The sequence below is a fragment of the Orycteropus afer genome, unplaced genomic scaffold (genome assembly GCF_000298275.1).
Source record: "Orycteropus afer afer isolate SDZICR_OR568_19922 unplaced genomic scaffold, OryAfe1.0 scaffold00097, whole genome shotgun sequence".
In the NCBI taxonomy this organism is placed as follows: domain Eukaryota; kingdom Metazoa; phylum Chordata; class Mammalia; order Tubulidentata; family Orycteropodidae; genus Orycteropus; species Orycteropus afer.
In genome coordinates this window covers 1,370,760-1,378,689 of record NW_006921684.1, presented here as the reverse complement: position 1 = coordinate 1,378,689, position 7,930 = coordinate 1,370,760, and positions in this window count along the sequence as shown.

Here is a 7,930-nt window from a genome sequence, read left to right as displayed (position 1 = left end):
AACACAAGTAAACATCTTTCTGGTATTCTTTGCCTTGAGCCAAGATTCATCTGACAACAGCTATGATATCCCTTGTTCCACCTCCTCTTCTGAATCTGGCTCGAACCTCTGGAAATTCTCTGTCAATATACTGCTGCAACTGTTTTTGAATTATCTTCAGTAAGATCTTACTTGTGTGTGAATTAATTATATTGTTCTATAATTTCCACATTCTGTGGGATCACCTTTCTTTGAAATGGGTCCAAATATAGATCTCTTCCAGTCAGTTGGCCAGGTAGCTGTCTTCCAAATCTCTTGGCATAACCTATATATATGATATTGATTGATAATTTCTGCATTCTGTTAGATAACTTTTTTTAGGAATGGACATAAATATAGATATCTTCCAGTTGGTGGGCTTGGTAGCTGTCTTCCAAATTTCATGGCATAAACAAATGAGGGTTTCCATCATTGCATTCATTTGTTGAAATATCTCATTGGATATTCTATCAATTTTTGGAACCTTGTTTTTCTGTAATTCCTTCAGTATAGTTTGGACTTTTTCCTCCAGTACTATGGGTTCTTGACCATATTCAACCTCCTGAAATGGTTGAATGTTGACAAATTCTTTTAACTGCAGTGACTCTGTGTATTCTTTCCATCTTCTTTTGATGCTTCCTGCATTATTCAATTGTGGTGGTTAAGTTTGTGTGTGAACTTGGCTAGGCCTGGTTGAGTGGCTGGGCAGCTGGGTATAGTATTCCCCATGATGAGACTGGTAATCAACTCCACGGTGGAATCTACTCTGATCAGCTGAGTAGCTGCCTTTGGGATATGGTCTGCTTCCTATATATAAGCAGCAGCTTTGGGAATGGTCTCTAGCTTTTGGCACACTTGAACCCTGCTTGTAGCTGTGTTGTTGTTCAGCAGCCTGCTATGCTCTGCCAACCTTGGGACTTAAAATGGACTTAAATCAATGGCCTGCTATGTGGTTTGGTAACATTGGGACTGTGCCATTTTATTTGTTGACCTTGGGCTTGTTAGCCTCAGCAGCCAGTAACCACCTGAGTGAAGAGATGCCTCTAGCTTCAGTGGGCCGGGAATAAGAGGCTGAGACTTCAGACCTCAGAGGCTGAGTTCTAAGACTTAAGAGGCTGACACTAAGAACTCAAACTTCTAGCTTCCCAAACTGTAAGAGAATAACTCCTCTGTGTTCAAGCCATCCCATTTATAATATTTCTGTTAGAGCAGCACTAGGTAACCAGAACAGAATATGGTACAGAGAGAGTGAGGTGCTGCTCTGACAGATATTTAAAATGTGGAAACAGGAGTGGAATATGTCCTTGACCCAAGACCTTGGCAGAGAGACCCTGACATATGGCATGAGAGACGGCAGAAGCAGAACCTGGAGACTGGCATGAGACAGCGACAGCCTTACCAGCTCACGGAGGGGAAAGCTTGATGCCTTTGGGTAGGTGGCTTCCTGGTGGAGTGGGTTGTCTTCAGGCGTTAATTGCTAGGAAAGACCAGCATGAAATGGAGTAGCAGTTTGGCTGGCCCATGGAGTAAGAAAGCTGAGTGATTTTTGTGCAGGATGATTTCCAGTGGAGTGGGTTGCCTTTGGCATTAATTGGCAGAAGTGGAGAGTGCAAAGAAATGGAAAGAGCTGCCTCAGCCTCAAGGGTAGGGTCATGCCTTTGGGGGTGGAATCACCACAGCCTCCTAGGTTTCAAAGAGCCAGACCTTCACCATCTTGGTTCTGGAGGGTGGGGCTGCTTGTTCATGTGAGCTAGTGGGATGGAGTCAAGCCACTGCCCAAGGGTGAGGGGGTAGGTCTTCCATGCCTAAGAGGGAGAGGAACAGGGACCACCAGCCCAGGAGGTGAGGTTGCCACTCAGGAACTAGGGGACTGTAGTCACCCAATGGAGGAGATCTGTAAAGATACCACCCATTGAAGATCTGTACAGGTGCCAAGTTGACAAGGGGTGGAATTGTGGTGGTTAAGTTTGTATATCAACTTGGCTGGGTCTGGTTGAGTGGCTGGGCAGATGGATGTAGTATTCCCCATGATGAGACTGGTAATCAACTCCATGGTGGAGGACTACTCTGAGCAGCTGAGTAGCTGTCTTTGGGATGTGGTCTGCTTCCCATATATAAGCAGCAGCTTTGGGAATGGTCTCTGGCTTATGGCACACTTGAACCCTGCATGTAGCTGTGTCATTGTTCAGCAGCCTGCCATGCTCTGCCAACCTTGGGACTTAAAATGGACTTGAATCAATGGCCTGCTGTGTGGTTTGTTAACATTGGGACGGTGCCATTTTATTTGTTGACCTTGGGCTTGTTAGCCTCAGCAGCCAGTAGCTACCTGAGTGAAGAGATGCCTCTAGCTTCAGTGGGCCAGGAATAAGAGGCTGAGCTGAAGCCTAAGGTCAAGGGGCTTTCACCCAGCCCCTAGAGCCTGGCACTTTGAACTCAGACTTCTAGCTTCCCAAACTGTAAGAAAATAAACTCCTGTTTGTTCAAGCCATTCCGTTCAGATTATTTCTGTTAGAGCAGCACTAGGTAACCAGAACATCAATGTTTTGCCATAGAACCCTTCAACGTTATAATTTGAGGCTTGATTTTTTTTTTTTTTTTTTTTCTTCAGTTCATTCAGCTCGAGATATGCTGAGCATGTTCTTCCCTTTTGGTCTTCTAACACCAAGTCTGCACATTTCATTATAATATTTTGTCTCCTCAAGCTGACCTTTGAAATCTTCTTTTTAGCTGTTTTACTTCATCATTTCTTCCATTCGCTTTAGGTACTGTCCATTCAGGAACAAGTTTCACAGTCTCTTTGACATGCATTATGGTCTTTTCTTCCTTTCTTGTCTTTTTAATGACCTTTTTCTTTATGTATGATGTTCTTGATGTCATTCCACAACTCCTCTGGCATTCAATCATTAGTGTTCAGTGCATAATATCTGTTCTTAAGATGGGCTTTAAATTCAGGTGGGATATACTCAAGGCATGTTTCAACTCCTGTGGACATGTTCTGATTTTCTTCAGCTTCAACTTCAACTTGCATATGAGCAATTGATGGTTTGTTTCACATTCATCCCCTGACCTTTTTCTGACTGATGATATTGAGATTCCCCATTGTCTCTTTCCACAGAGGTAGTCAATTTGATTCCTTTGCATTTGATCTTGTGAGATACACATATATAGTCACCTTTTTGTTGTTGTTGTTGGAAAAATGTATTTGCAATGAGTAAGTTGTCGAACTTACAAAATTCCATTACATGATCTCCATCATCATTTCTCTCACCAAGACCTTATTTTCCAGGGACCAGTCCTCCTTTGTTTCAACCATAAAATCACCAGTAATTATCAGTGCATATTGATTGCATATTTACTCAGTTTCAGACTGCAGAAGTTGCTGAAAATCTTCAATTTCTTCATCTTTGGCTTTAGTGGTTGGTGCATAAATTTGAATAATAGTCGTATTAACTGTCCTTCCTTGTAGAAGTATGGATATTATCTTGTCCCTGACTGCATTGTACTTCAGGATAGATCTAAAATGTTCTTTTTGATGATGAATGTGATGCCATTCCTCTTCACTTTGTCATTCCCTACATGGTATACCATATGATTGTCTGACTGAAAATGGGCAATCCATTTCACTCACTAATGCCTAGGATATCCTTCTTTATGTATTCCATTTCACTTTTTACAACTTCCTATTTTCCTGGATTCATACCCCATACAGTCCATGTCTGATTATTAATGGATGTTTGCAGTTGCTGTCTTTGCATTTTGAGTTGTGCTGCATCAGCACATGAAGATCTTGAAAGCTTTACTCCATCTATGTTATTAAGGTTGACTCTATTTTGAGGAGGCAGCTCTTTGCCAGTCATATTTTGAGTTCCTTCCAACCTGATGGGCTCATATTTTGACAATATACCTGTTTCACTGCTGTTCATCAGGTGTCTGGAACTACCTCAGATATTTCACTGCTATTATAAGATTTTCAGTGCCCAGTATTTTCAAAAGTGGACTTCTATGTCCTTCCTTGTCTGTATTCATCTTGAAGCTCTTCTGAAATGTGTCCACCACAGATGACCCTGCTGATACTTGAAATATCTGCTGCATATAGCTTTCAGCATCACAGTAATATGCAAGCCACCACAGTACAAGAAGCTGACATAAGATTGATGACTGTGCCCCCGAGGGTTAACAAATTAATTGTATATCCTGATGAAATTGAAAACAGCTTCAGCTGTTTTATGAGACTATTCCTTGGACATGATCAAAAGGTCCTGGCCATCAGTATATAAATGGATACTTATATCCTGTTTTGCTAATTTATAAAGATATGCATTAAGTAGTTTGTATATGAGGGCAAAGTGAATAGAATGAGTTAGTCTATCACCTACTCTATTCTAAAATTATAATTATCTTATCATAATGTGGTTTAGGACCACACTAGCTGATTTAGGAAGAATAAATCACCATGGTATATTGAAGTAACTGTTGCCTAAAATTCCAAAGATTTGTGTGTGTGTGTGCGTGCACACGTGTGTGCATGTGTGCTTCTTTTCTCTTCACACATGATACTACTAAGAAACTTTTTCCATTTTCTTATTGTGTGATTGGTTTTTGATATCTTGAGCTATATCACAGTTTTAGTTGTACATTAAAAATGAAACAGGTTACTGAATATAGGACTTTGACACATGCCTTTAGATGAGTGATATAAATGAATTAATATTCACAGTAAAGAGTATAGTGTTATTGCTACCCAACGGGTGAATATATGTGTACCTCCAGTGAAAATGTTCACATATGGTCTTGGAAACAAGTATATTCTAATGTGTTTTTCTTGGACTTTGATGAACTGATATGCTTTTATTACTTAAACAACCTTTAAAATAATTCCTGTTGTGTGTTTTACATGAATAAGCAATCTTTTTGAGACACATGCTGGGTAATTGATTTTTTTTCCTCACAAAATGTAGGTTATTCCTGCGTACTCTGATGTATTAGCTAAAATGATAGACACATAAAGCAAACATAGAATTAGTGTTAGGCAATTTGGCAAACCCTTAATATATTTCTCTTGGGATGTCTTTGATTATACACTTATCTTGATACATTGAATATTATGTCCATTTCTCAGACAAAATAATAGCAGTCACCGCATATAGGTTAAAAATAGGGCTTTGAAGAGTTGTCTAGAACAAAAGTACACTTGTACTTCTTTGTGCCCATTTAAAATCGTTTCAATGCGAAATTACATCTAGAGAATGGAGAAGAGATAATTACTTCAATTTGAAACAGAAACTTGAAAATGACTTTATTTTGAATTTTACTTTGAACTTCAAAAAGTTCACACTCTTTGGTACAATATAAAAATGTCTTACATTTAACGTATCTGTTAAAATGTGTAATTCAGTGGTCCAGATTTTTCATTTGCTGCAATCTTTCTTTCTTAAGTGCATGTGTAGGCCTATGTGTATATTTCAATGCGTTATTCAAATTGAAGTAATTGAATTTCTTTACTGCATATTTTATTCTACTCTGCATATCTGTCTTTCAATACATCTGTGGAATATGCTCTGCATATACACTCTCAAAACTGTGTCCATATGTAATAAAATCAGTCCCAGAGATGACTTAGAATTTTCAGACATACTATTAAGAAGTGTTTATTCACCGATTAATGCATTATATATAAATTACCTATTAAATTCCACATCAACAAATATGTGGGCTAAATACTATATGTATCATCTTATCATTCCTCCTTGGCCCTTATTTCTCCTGAATCTGTGTCCCCAGTTCTCCTATTTGGATTTATTGTATTTTCATACCTAAAAGTTCCATCTCATCCCGTGTTTCATACATTCACGTTTGAGGTATGATATACTTATTAATTTTCATTAGCTTCCCCGACCCCATTTTTTTTCTAATCATTCAACAAGGGTTCAAGATTTTTTTTTTTTTTTAACTACTCTATGCATTGATATGCTGAATTACTGGCTGTATGATTTTGATATCTCAGTCTGCCCACCAACCTCTGCTGTCATCAAAGTCTTGCCTAGTTGTTTCTGGATCCATACTGGTAGACGTTGTTTTTCACACTCAGCCTGCTTCCATAAAGGAGCTCTGGGTTTAAAATATTGGGCTGCTAACCAATAGGTCAGGGGTTCAAGCTCACCAGCTGGTCTGTGGGAGGAAGTAGAGGCTGTTTGCTTCTGGAAAGATGTACAGCCTTAGAATCCCTTTAGGGGGTCACTATGAATCAGAGTTGACTGATTGGCAGTGGGTTTGGTTTGTTTTTTCCTACTTCCATAACAGCAGCCTATATCCGGCCCCATTACCTGGAATCTCTACTAAATCATTATCTCTAACCACTTCCTCTGGGAGCTCTGGTGGTGTAGTGTGTAAGGCATTTGACTGCTAACCAGAAGGCTGGCAGTTCAAACCCACCAGCCACTCCTCGGAAGGTAGACTGGGCGATCTACTTCTGTAGTGATACTGTCCCGGAAACCCAAGGAAGGGTCACTATGAGTTGGATCTGACTTGACTCAGCAGTGAGGGTTTTTGTGTGTGTGTGTGTGTGAACCACTTCTTTCATTTCAGAAGACAAATGGATTGCTACTCCTCTTATCTCAGATGGTTCTCTGTCTTGAATGTCCCAAGCTGAAGCAGAAAATATTCTTCATTCTCCCTAGCATAGCTGAGTTTAGAATTCATGTTTTAACATGAACTAAATGAAACTGTTTGTTGTTCTTTTTCTTCTGTTTGGATTTGAACACTTGGACACTTTAAGTAATTGTTGTTTTTCTTATTTGTTTCATCAGATCAATGACACTGAGCAAGGTAGGCTAAACCTACTGCCATTGAGTCAATTCTGACTCACAATGACTTTATAGGACAGGGTAGAACTAGCTCATAGGATTTCCAAGGATGTATATCTTTCTGGAAGCTGAATGCCTAATCTTTGTCCCACAGAATGGCTGGTGGTTTCGACCACCAACCTGGAGCTAGGTCATGTATTTTAGTCTATTCTGAACAAGAGTCTTCCGGCTTCTGTTTTATGGATCTACGACGTAGAGAGCTTTGTACACGCTTCCGCCTCTCTTTTGGGTTTTCATCTCCTGTGAGAAACAGTTCAACAAAAACACATGTCTCCACAAGAGCAAATAATACCTATAATTTTCAAACTCTATAAAGTCCAAATAAATGATTAGACAATAAACATTTCTCTAAAGAAAACATAATTTACAGGGTTGCATTCCTGTCTTCCATATCAAGGAGAAGATACAGAGGTTTTCAATGCGGGTTTATAAGTACCAACCTACCCCTGATCTAAATAAATGTGAAGATGTGGATAGAAAGATATGTATGTTCACAAAATCAAATATATGTATATGTATCTGTATGTATGTGTTTGTCTATATATGTATATTTGGTTGTGGTGATAACTGAGGTGGGGGTGGGGTACTCAAAGCTACTGAATATGGGGATTGGGGAATTTAAACATCCTGCAATACTGTGGACAGCTTCTCACAATGGAGGAAATGTCAGTATTGGTCCCGTTAGAATATGCTATAAGACGCGAAGTTCTTTACAATTTGGTTATAACTGTTTGCTTGCTTGTTTGTTTGTATATTTCTTTACTATTTGTATGATGGAAACTTTTATTTCATATTTTTCCTGCCAAATCAGCTTTTTAAAAATTAGAATGGAGTTTCAGTCAAGAGATATGTTACACAATTAATTTTTCCTTCCTATCTGGTGTAATAAGAAGTCCTGTGGAGAAAGTATTTGGTCCACAAAGTTAGGGGCATAAGAATATTGTCTCTGCTAAAAATCAAAGGTTGGAAAAAGATATATCAAGCAAATGGCAACTGTAAGAGAGCAGGAGTGGCAATACTAATTTCTGATCAAATTGACTTTAAGACAA